The following is a 12,300-nucleotide window of genomic DNA, read 5'->3' as shown; positions in this document are numbered from 1 at the left end:
CTGATGAGACCCACAGTCAGAAAATAGAACAAGGTACAATTTGAAGTATCGTTTATTTGGTAAACTACACCAGTCTTAAAACTCAGCCGAAGCTCACACTGACCAGTACGACTATTTAAAAGGTTTACCCCAGAACAATTGAGTATTCGATTGGGGCAACAACCAGTTAGCCTGGGATTGGATTCAGCTGACCACTAGGTGATGACTGTTTTGGCTGGCCGTAACAAAGACATGGGCGCAGAGTTAAGCCATACATTCCATCGTGTCTGCTCCATCATTCAGTGATGGCTGATTTATTTTCACTCTCAACCCCGTTCTACCACCTACGATGCCCTGATTAATGAAGAACCTATCAACCTCAGCTTTACATACACCTAATGACATGGCCACAGCCATCTATAGCAAAAAATAACACAAACTTGCCCATCACTTTGGTAAAGATATTCCTTCTCATGAAAGGACAGCTTATTATAAGGCTGTGCCCTCTGGTCCTAGACTCTCCCTGCCCATTCAGCCTAGGCATTTCAATATTCAGTAGGTTTCAAGTGAGATTTCCCCTTCATTTTTCTAAACTCCACTGTGTACAAGCCCAGAGCCATAAAACACTCCTCATATGTTCAATGCTTCAATAGGTCCATTTAATATCAGAAAATGTACACAATATATGACCTGAAATTCTTACTCTGGACAGACATCCTTGAAACAAAAAAAAAGCCCAAAGAATAAATGACAGTGAAAAGATGCAATAACTCCAGAGCCCCCTGTAACCTCCAGGCACAAATAGCATCAACCCTTTCTCTTCCCCCACCCCACATATTCTAGCATAAAGCATCAGCATTCCCACCACCCACCTTGACAGTAACAGCAAAGCCCCCAAAGAGAGACCATGGTCTACAGTACATCAAAAGCTAACTGTTCACGCCAACGGTTTTGACATCCCACAGGCTGTCTCTCCCCCTCCCTCTATCTTCCCTCCCCTCTCTCTCTCCTCCCTCCCTAACCCCTCTCTCTACCCTCTCTCTGCGCTCCGTGTCCCCCCTCTCCCCCCGTTCTATCATGGCTGATCCCGGATCTCACTCAACTCCATACACCTGCCTTCCCGCCATGTCCTTTGATGTTCTGACTGATCAGGTAGCGATCAACTTCTTATAAAGACCGCATTATCTCCTTGCTTTTATATTCTATGCCCTCAAATGAATGCCAACATTGCATTTGCCTTCTTTGCCATAGAATCAATCTGTAAATTAATCTGGGAGTCTTGCACGAGGACTCTTAAGTTTCTTTGCACCTCTGATGTTTAAACCTTCTCCCCATTTAGATAATAGTCCACACTATTGTTCCTTTTCCCAAAATGCATTATCATACATTTCCCAACACTGTATTCCATCTGCCACTTTTTTGCCCATTCTTCCAATTTGTCTAAGTCCTGCTGTGGTCATATTGTTTCCTCAGCACTATCTACCCCCCGCCCCACCCATCTTTGTATCATCTGCAAACTTTGCCACAAAACCATCAACTCCATTATCTGAATCATTGGTAAACAATGTGAAAAGTAGTGGTCCCAATACTGGCTCCTGAGGAACACCACTAGTCACTGGCAGCCAACCAGAAAAGGCCCTCTTTAGTCCCACTTGCTGCTTCCTGCCTGTCAGCCATTCCTGTATCCATGCCCGTATCTTTCATGTAACACCATGGGATTTTATCTTGTTAAGCAGCCTCATGAGTGGCACCTTATCAAATGCCTTCTGAAAGTCCAAGTAAGTGACATCCACTGCCTCTCCTTTGTCCACCCTGCTTGTTACTTCCTTGAAGAACTCTTAACAGATTTAACAGGCAAGATTTCCCTTTACAGAAAACATGCTGACTTTGACTTATTTTCTCATTAGTCTACAAGTACCCTGAAACCTCAACCTGAATAATAGAAATTTCCTTTCTTTTGCCTTCCTTCCTTAAAGAGTGGAGTGACATTTACAATCTTCCAGTCCTCATGGACCATGCCAGAACCACGTGAATCTTGAAAGATCATAAGAGATCCGTTATCTCTTCAGCAACCTCTCTCAGGACTCTGGGATGTAGTCCATCTGGTCCAGGTGACTTATCCACCTTAAGCACTTTTTTCCTTTGTAATAGCAATGGCACTCACTCCTGCTCCCTGCCACTCATGGGCCTCTGGCACACTGCTAGTGTCTTCCACAGTGAAGACTGATGCAAAGTACCCACTAAGTTGATCTGCCATTTCATTGACCCCCATTACTATCTCATCAGTATGATTTTCCAATGGTCCAATATCAACTCTCACCTCCCTTTTGCTCTTTATATAACTGAAAAAACTTCTGGTATCCTGTATTGGCTAGTTTGCCCTTATATTTCATCTTTTCCCTTCTTATAGCTTTTTTAGTTGCCTTTTGTGGGATTTTTAAAGCTTCCCAATCATCCATCTTTCTGCTCACCTTTGCCACCTTATTTGTCCTTTCCCCGGCTTTTATTCAGTCCTTAACTTCCCTGTCAGCCATAGTTGCCTACCCCTGTTATTTGAGAACAACTACTTCAGTGGGACATATCCTGCGCCTTGTGAGCTTTTCCACTGAAACTTCAGCCATCTCTGTTCTGTCGTCATCCCTGCCGATACCCTCCTCCAATCTACCTGGCTCCTCTCTCACGCCTCTGTAATTCCCTTTATTCCACTGTGATGCTGATACACGTGACTTGTGCTTCTCCCTCTCAAATTGAATTCAATCATATTATAATCACAGTCTCCTAAGGGTTCCTTTACATTAAGCTCCCTAATTAGACCTGGATTATGAAACAACACCCAATCTAAAATGGCCTCTCCCCAAGTAGGCTCAAGGACAAGCTGCTCTAAAAAGCCATCTCATTCCCTCTGTTGTGATCAGACACCAACCTGATTTTCCCAATCCCCTTGCATATAAGTCCCCCATTACAATTGTGTCATTACCCTTATTACATGCCTTTTCCAGCTCCCTTTGCAATCTCAACCCCATATTTCAGCTATTATTTGGAGGTCTATATATGATTACTATGTTTTTTTACCCCTTGCAGTCTCTTAACTCCACCCACAAAGATTCAACATTCTCTGACCCTATGTCACCTCTTTCTAAAGACATAATTCCATCTCTTACCGACAGAGCCACAGCACTGCCTGTCTTTTCGATAGAAAATATATCCTTTGACATTGAGCTCGCAGCTATGGCCTTCTTTCAGCCTCGACTCGGTGTCTTCAATGTTCCAGCTCCCGCTACATCACAGTACATGACACCAGTCAGAATTCATATCCACAGTACTGCACAGGCCCCCCCGAAGTCACCCAACTTCAGGCTGAACGACGAGCTCCACAAATGGGAACACGCCATTGTGCAGGACTGTAGCTTTTGAGTGTTGCTGTAGGTCAAAGATCCTGATAGGACCCCAAATATTAATCCTTTCATTCCCGGGATCATTCTCACGAACCTCCTAGACCTTCTCCAATACCAGCTCATCAATGTCATACACTGTAGTCAGTGTGTAGTTTGTGGGCTCTCCCTGTGACTGCTTTTCCACCTGCAACCTGTTTGATCTGCAGATGATATTGTCCAGAATGTTCTTCAGAAGTCAATGAAGAGGCACAAATCTTCTGGTCACACGCACTTCGTAGTACAGGTCACATACAGCCTGCCAGCAGCAGCAAGCCAAGACAAGAGGAAGGAGAAGAACAATGAACTAAAGGCTTGAGTCTTCAGGGTCCCTCTTTACTCTGAAAACCAGTGTCAGTTTTCTCTGGTGCGAAGAGTGTGTGTGACAATGTCTGGATTTACACTGCTGTGACATCTCAGACTCACAGGTAAAGAAACTACCTAAGTATAGAACCAGCTATACTACAAATGACAGAAATCTCACTGAACATTTTCAAATGGGTGATCTACAAGCATATAAGCAAGCATAAAGAAAGTTAAACAACAAGGAAATACCGTTTTGGATGCTAATCCAACAATCCCAAAGATGGCCTGCTTAATAGGATGGAGTAGAGTCATACAAGTTAGAAGCAGGCCCTTTGACCCATCTTATTGATGCTGACCAAGATTACTATCTAAGCTGGTTCTATTTGCTGAGTGTGCAAAGAGGATAGTTTTGAGTGGACACAAGAAGAAGCTGAGGGAATTCTGCAGATCAGGCAGCATCTACAGAGCAAAGCGAACAGTTGACATTTTAGGTTGACACCCTTTATCAGGACTGAAAAGGAAGAGAAGAGTTTGCCCAGCTCTAGTCCCATCTTACCTGCGTGCCCCACCTCTATTGTCCCCTTCATCACCTACATCCCCATTACTTGTATCACACCTCTCCCCCACCTTTTTATAATGGCTAACTCCTTCCCTGCATCCCCCATTCCAGTCCTGATGAAAAGTCTCAAACTAAAATGTCGACTCTCTATTCTCCCTTTTTAGATGCTGCTTGACCCATTGAATTGCTCCAGTACGTTGTTGGAGAACAGGATTGTCCTGAGATAAGACATGGATTGAATGGGCAGAATGGCCAGTCTTTATGTGGAAGAATAATATGAAATATGCCAAGTTGTTTTTTGTTAATTTCATCTGAATTCTGCCACTAGTCTTTTTTGCAAAGGTTTAATAAACCAATTATTTAAAATTTATAATTCAGCTATTTTATTTCCATTAGAAGCCACTATAGTTTCTCTAATAACCTGTCCAGTTGAGAAAGATTTAGATCAGATTAGCTCAGTATAAACCAGGATACAATGAAATAGCTTGTTCACGTGAAGCTTACAAAGTAAACAGTGTACATGATAATGACAATAAATACAGCAACAAGTGCAAAACAACAGAACAGTGGAAAGGATCCCTAATGTTTCAAGGTAGTTCCTAGATATACTGTCAAACATAATTTAACCTGAAGCAATATTACAGCTGGTCAATGGAGTGGGTGTTGGGGAGCAGATGTTTTGATCATTTCAGACAAGTGGCAGGGATTGGAGGCATAGAATATGAGTTGCCTTGTTATGTTGAAACTTTACAAAACACTGCTCTGACCTTACTTGGGGGTTCTCAGTGCAGTGTTGGTCACCACACTATAGGCTGTGCTGAAGAGAGTGCAGATGATATTCACCAGGATGTTACCAGACCTGAGGATTGTATTTATGGAGTAACTCTGAACAGGCTGGGCTTGTTTTTCTTGGAGCAAAGGAGGCTGAAGATGCCCTAAAGGAGGTGTAAAATATTATGAAAGGCTTAGTACAGTATAGTCAAAACCTTTTTTCCTGTAGTCAGGATATCAAAAACAAAAGAGCGCAGGTATGAGGTGAGAGAATTGAATTTAAAAGGGCAAGTTTTTTTTTTACACAGAGGGTGGTTGATATCTGACACTTACCTCCAGAGAAGATGTGGAATCATTGTTTTTACTGGACATGTGGACAGTTACTTAAGTAGGCAAAGTATAGTAAGATATGGACTTAATGCAGGACGGTTAGTCTAAATGGACAAAGCTGTCAGTGTGAAGATAGCATACAAAAAGTCTGTGTCCATCCTGTTGAATCAGAATCAGGTTTATTATCACTGGCATGTGTTGTGAATTTTGTTAACTTAGCAGCAGCAGTTCAATAATCTAGCAGAGAAAAAATAATAATAATAAATAAACAAGTAAATTAATTGTGTATATTGAATAGATTTTTTAAAATGTGCAAAAACAGAAATACTGTATATTAAAAAAAGTGAGGTAATGTCCAAAGCATCAATGTCCATTTAGGAATCTGATGACAGAGGGGAAGAAGCTGTTCCTGAATCATTGAGTGTGTGCCTTCAGGCTTCTGTATCTCCTACCTGATGGTAACAGTGAGAAAAGGGCATGTCATGGGTGCTGGAGGTCCTTAATAATGGACACTTTCTGAGACACCACTCCCTGAAGATGCCCTGGGTACTTTGTAGGCTTGTACCCAAGAGGGAGCTTGACTAGATTTACAACCCTTACTGTGAGGTTGACTGTCAATGGCAACATCAATACTTATTATCCATCCCTAATTCCACCCCTAAACTGAGGAGGCAGATAATAATCAACTATTTTTGTAGGTCAGAATCAGGTTAATTGTCACAAATGTATGATGTGAAATTTGTTGTTTTGTGGCAGGCACAAAATTACTATAATTATAAACATTAATGGAAAGTGCGAGAAAAAGTACAAGGTAATGTCCTGGGTTCATGGACCATTCAGAAACCTGATGGAGGAGGGGAAGAAGCTGTTCCTGCATCATTGAGAATGGGTCTTCAGGCTCCTGTTCCTCTTCCCCAATGGTAGTAATAGAATGAAGCCATGTCCTGGGTAGCGAGGGTCCTCAGTGATGGATCTTCTTCCCTTCTTCGGCTGTCCATCGATTTCGATGTTGTCTGTGCTGAGAGTTAGCCACGTTTATGGGCTACAAGACCAGCACTGGATCGGTACTGTCTCCCACATCGGTTGCATTTGTGATTTGACTGGTCTAGCACTGAATGTCTGCGTTCATGACCTGCTTCATATTTCTTCTGCCTTTTCTCCTCGATAGTTGGGATTAGCTTCTTGACAATGCAACGCCAACAACTTCTGTCCAAAGCATCTTTCTCCCAGGTGTTGACATTCATGTCCGTGTTGGCGCTTGAGCTCATCTTTGTAGCGCAGCTTCTGACCACCATGCTTCCTGTTTCCTTCATGTAGCTCACCATAGAAAACAGCTTTGGGTAAACGATCATCGCTCATTCTTGTGACATGACCAGTCCAACGCAGCTGAGAAGCTGTGATGAGTGATTCTGCACTGACTGTCCCAGCACGTTTGAGCACCTTCTCTGGCCTTAAGTCCTCGGGAGAGCCCCCACTCTGTGAGGCTTGCATGCTCAAGGAACCCTTCTCAACCATATTAACGGAAAAAAAGTGAAAAAAAGACTTTCATCCATACCATTCACACCTATGAACTGTTCACAAAGAGTTGTTGAAATGGACTTCTCTTGCTACACAGGAGCAACAAATATTGATTTTATATCTACAAAAATGGTAGCAGAGGGAAAATCTGTTTTCATAATGAATTTAGTGATGGATACTGTCTTCTTGAAGCACCGCCTTTTGTAGGTGTTCTCGTTGGTGGGGAGGCTTGTGCTTGTGATGGAGCTGGCTGAGTCAACAACGCTGTGCAGCCTCTTGTACAGTGGAGGCTCCACAGCAGACCATGATGCAAGCAGTCTGAATGCTCTCCAGACCCCTGAATCTCTGGATTCACTTCGAGGCCAGACTACGTAGACTACTTTCCCATACTATGGCAGTGAATGAGAAGTATCTTTACCTCAGTCCTACCGTGTCAGTCACTGAGATTGTTACTTTAATCAAAAAGATCCAGGTTCAATTACCTGAATTTAAATTCTCTAGCTACATACCGGAACTGAAACCCATGTCCCTGGATCATGAAGGGAGGGGTAAATGATTTAGAGAGATCAGAAGCTTAAAATGGAAATCTGGATCTCACGGGTCATGGTAATTGAACGTACGGCCACAGCCAATGAAGATCCATGTACAGGGATTATCGAGAGGCCAGAAATGTTATTCCATCCTTCTGGACTGTATCTGAACTCAAGCTGCATTGACTAAAGGTCAGTGTTTAATCCACTGGGTAGCAGACTCAGTTACTTACATAATAATCTATGGACTGAGTTCTGGCATTTCACCTTTATATATATTTTGGCAGATAGTCTTAAATAACTTTTTTTAAAAATCTGACATCAGTTGATTATCCAACAAATCCTGGGAACAGCATAAAAAACATGTTGTTTAATCACCAGAAATAAAATTTGCTGTTATGTTTAATGAGCAATTAATGTGGATATGCGGCGATCTTTGCAAAGTTAATTGTGATATAGTGCAAATCGGCCAGCAAATTATGGGGCTGCACAACATTCCCACTACATCTCTCAGTCCACAGGATTTGGTGGATAATCAACTGATGTGTCAGATTTTAAAAAAAAAGTAATTTAAGACTATCTACCAAAATGTTTATGAAGGTGAAATGCCACAAATCAGTCACAGGTTATTATGTAAGTAATCAATGCATTGCCAGTCTTGCATTATATACCTTAATCCAGTTCCTGTAGGGTAGCAATTTTAAAAATGTGAAGTGCGAGATATTTTTTCAAAAATTTTTCTGGATGTATATTTTCTCTCATTTATTTCATTCTTTCTTTCACAGTTTCTTTCACTCTGTACTCCTCTTCCTATGTCCTAATTCTACTGATTTCCTGGAATCGCAGAATGGTCACACTACATTCGGCCTATCATGTCATGTCTAGCACAATCCATTCAGTCCCATTCCTCCACTCTTTCTCCCTTGTAATGTAGATCCCAATTCCCTTTGCAAAGCTCTGGTTAATTTCTATAGGCAGTGAGTTTCAGGTCCTAGCCAGTCCCTAACTATTGAAGAAATGCTTTCCTTCTCATTTTTCCATTTTTCTGTCACCCAGTCATAGAATCATACATCATGGAAAGAGGTCCATATATGGAACAAGCTATCAGAGGAAGTGGTAGAATTGGGTACAATTACAATGTATAAAAGACATGAATGGAATGGACCAAATGTGGCCAAATGGAGCTGGTGTAGCTTGGCACCATTGGTCAGCATGGAAGAATTGGGCCGAAGGGATCTATGTATTTATGCAATAGCCACCACTAAGTGTGAAAAACAAAGTCCCTCTCACCCAATTCTGAGTTCAAAACTAGACTCCCTTGCCCTGAGAAAGGGGCTTTGACTATCTCTCCCATCTGTGCCTTCATAATTTTATAAGGCCTCACAAAGTCATCCATCAGCCGGTAAGACATTTCGGTGAGAATAGACACGGCCTCTCCAACATTCCCTTATTAACTACAGCCGTCCAGGCAACGTCCTGCTGAATCCTTTCTGCACCTTCGCTACTGCTACCAAATCTTTGAAGCAACTGCTAATGAAGCAGTCTGTCCTTGCGATCGTCTGATTCCGAATGTGCATGCTCCTGCCTACTTCAACAGGGCTGAGGTTGAGAGGGTTGAGAGCTTCCAGTTCCTAGGTGTGAACATCCCCAATAACCTGTCCTGACCCAACCACGTTGACGTCACGGACAAAAAAGCTCACCCACACCTCTATTTCATCAGGAGGCTAAAGAAATTTGGCTTGTCTCTTAACATTGACTGATCAATTCCTATTGAGGCATCATAGAAAACATTCTGTCTGGATGCATATGACAGCTGCTCTGCACGTAACCACAAGAAACAACAAAGAGTGGCTGAGAGAGCTGAACATATCACAGCAACCAGCCTCACCTCTATGGACACAGTTTAAGGTTCTTCCTGCCTTAGTAAAGCAGCCAGCATAATCAAAGACGCTATGCACCACTCTCTTCTCCTCTCTCCCATGGGCTGAAGATACAGAGATCTAAAAGCACATACCACCAGACTCAAGAACGACTTCTGTCCCACTGTTATCAGATTCCTGAACTAACCTTGTACGATAAGATGGACTCTTGGCCTCACAGTCTACCTTGTTATGATTTTGCACTTTATCATTTACCTGTACTGCACACTTTCGGTAGCTTTCACACTTTATTCTACATTGCTATTGTTTTACCTTACTCTAGCTCAATACACTATGTAGTGATTTGATCTGTATGAACAATATGCTAGGCAAGCTTTTCACTGTATCTTTTTACATGTGATAATGATCCATTACCAATTATTCCTTCTCAATCTTCAGTCCCACTGGTTAGGGACATTATTTGTTGACAAAATAGGTACCCCCAAAATATATGAATTATTAATGATTTTCAATCCCAGCAGGTAACTATAATTGTAGCCTTGGGTGGAGCTGTCAGCTACAAAATTTTAAAACAGGCAGATTTCATATTTTTCAGAATTCATTGTTAAGAGCATAGGGGATATGGGATTAACTGGTTGGATGTTCCACTGATCAGGTAGAGGCACAATGGACTAAATTATCTCTTTCTACGATGTAGGATGGTAAAACAAACTTTAGTGTCAACTCTGTGACCCTCTGAGTTTGGACCAATGGGTGATGGGATCTCATTGAAACCTACAGAATATTAAAAGACCTGGATAAAACGGACATGGAGAGTAATTTCCATCAGTAGGAGAGTCTAGGATTTGAGAGCACAGTCTCAGAATAAAGGGACATCTCTTTAGAACTGAGATGAGGAGGAATTTCGTCAGCTAGAGGGTGGTGAATCTATGAGACTTGTTGTTGACTGTTGGGGCTAATTCACTGGGTGTATTTAAGGCCAAGATTGCTACTGGTAAGGGGGCTTAAGAGATGTAAGGAGAAGGCAGAGAATGCGATTATAAAATTAACAGCCATGAATGAATGACGGAAAATACTTGATGGGTCAAATGGCCTAATTCTGCTGGTACATTTTGTGATTTTATGGTCAAACAAAGCACAGGATTTAAAGGTTTTTGAAAGGGCATGGGAGTTCACTGAACAGATGACAGATTAGTTGTCTGGAAAAGTACAGATGTACAGATGTCTGATGTTGAGTTTAATACAACACTGATTTAAACATGATGTGTCTGCATATGAATTTGACCAATTTGCACAGTCAGTGCATAGCGTGGGATTTGGTCGTTACTGGCTGGGTTCACTCTCATGGGCCTCATTACCACCTGCGTGATGAGCCCTCCATCCACTGCAGTCAAATTCGGTAAAACTAATGCATGACTGCTACACCGAACAACCTGTCGCGGGAGACTGTGCTGATATCAACACAGTCGTGGGACAGAAGGTAGCAAGGAATCATGGATCTTGACAACAAGCATTACTGTATATAATTAAATCCAAAAAGTCTTGGACTCCTTCCAATCCAGAAGTTACATCAGAGTTATTAGAAGAACAGAGGGAAGCATTGAAAACTGATGGGCTGCATAAGACTGCTAGTACCTTGTCAAAGACTTACAGAATGCTCAAGCTTGAACTCAAATTGATATGATGACCAAAAGAAACAGAAGCTAAATTAGACCATTCGGCCTATTGAATATGCCGATTATTCAAATATGGCTGCTATTTTTCTCAACCCCATTCTCCCACTTTCTTGTTCAAATGCTTAACCCCCTTACCAATCAAGTGTCTATCAATCAATGTCTTAATTGCACCCAATGATTTGGCCTCCACAGTCCTCTGTGGCAATGAATTCCATAGATTCACTTTTCTCTGGCTCAAGTAATTCCTCACCATCTTAGTTTTAAAGGGACGTCTCTTTATTCTAAGGCTAGGCCCTCGGATCTTAGACATTCCTAATGGAAACTACCTCTCCACATCCACTCTATCCAAGCCTCACATTATCTGACAGGAGATTGCCCCCTTATCATTTCTAAACTCTGTCAAATATAGGTCCAGAGACATAAGACGCTCCTCATACGTTAAACCTTTTATTCCCAGGATCGTCATTGTGAACCTCCTCTGGACCATTTCCAAAAGCACATCCTTCCTTAAATAGGGGCCCCAAAGTTGCTCACAATGAATGTCGCTAATGTCGTGAAAGTCAATAAGTTATCGAGAAATTCAAAGTTAAGTTAAACCAAAACTGTGAACTTCGTAAATTCTTCAAGCACCGAAACAAGGAGTTCAAACATGAAACTGCAAGTTATTCATAGGATGTGAGTATCACTGACAAGGTCAATATTTATTGTCCCATCACTAATTGTCCTTGAAGTGAACAGCCTGCTGGATAACTGCAGAATTATTCTGGGCCAGGGGTCACATACAAATTGGGAACTAGATCATTTTTAGATTGTCACCATTAAAGAAAAAGCATTTTCATTCTAGATTTAATTTTTAAAATTCCCACGTGCGGAAAGTAAAATTGAATTGGTAAAATGGTTTATTATTGACACCTGGTGGGTTCACGTACATAGAACATAGAATAGTACAGCACATTACAGGCCCTTCGGCCCACAATGTTGTGCCGACCCGCAAACCCTGCCTCCCATATAACCCTCCACCTTAAATTCCTCCATATACCTGTCTAGTAGTCTCTTAAACTTCACTAGTGTATCTGCCTCCACCATTGACTCAGGCAATGCATTCCATGCACCAACCACTCTCTGAGTGAAAAACCTTCCTCTAATATCCCCCTTGAACTTCCCTCCCCTTACGTTAAAGCCATGTCCTCTTGTACTGAGCAGTGGTGCCCTGGAGAAGAGGCGCTGGCTGTCCACTCTGTCTATTCCTCTTAATATCTTGTACACCTCTATCATGTCTCCTCTCATCCTCCTTCTCTCCAAAGAGTAAAGCCCTAGCTC

General features: G+C 42.0%; 1 long non-coding RNA gene across 2 annotated transcripts in view; it reads right to left on the bottom strand.

Annotated features, from left to right (window-relative positions):
- The window catches only part of LOC140727913 (uncharacterized), a 120,238-nt gene that overhangs the window by 96,308 nt on the left and 11,630 nt on the right, over window positions 1–12,300 (bottom strand). The gene's annotated exons all lie outside the window — the stretch shown is intronic.

This window comes from Hemitrygon akajei, chromosome 1, assembly GCF_048418815.1.
Source record: "Hemitrygon akajei chromosome 1, sHemAka1.3, whole genome shotgun sequence".
NCBI lineage: Eukaryota > Metazoa > Chordata > Chondrichthyes > Myliobatiformes > Dasyatidae > Hemitrygon > Hemitrygon akajei.
The sequence above is the reverse complement of the archived record's forward strand: the minus strand, read 5'-3'. Positions and strand labels throughout refer to the sequence as shown.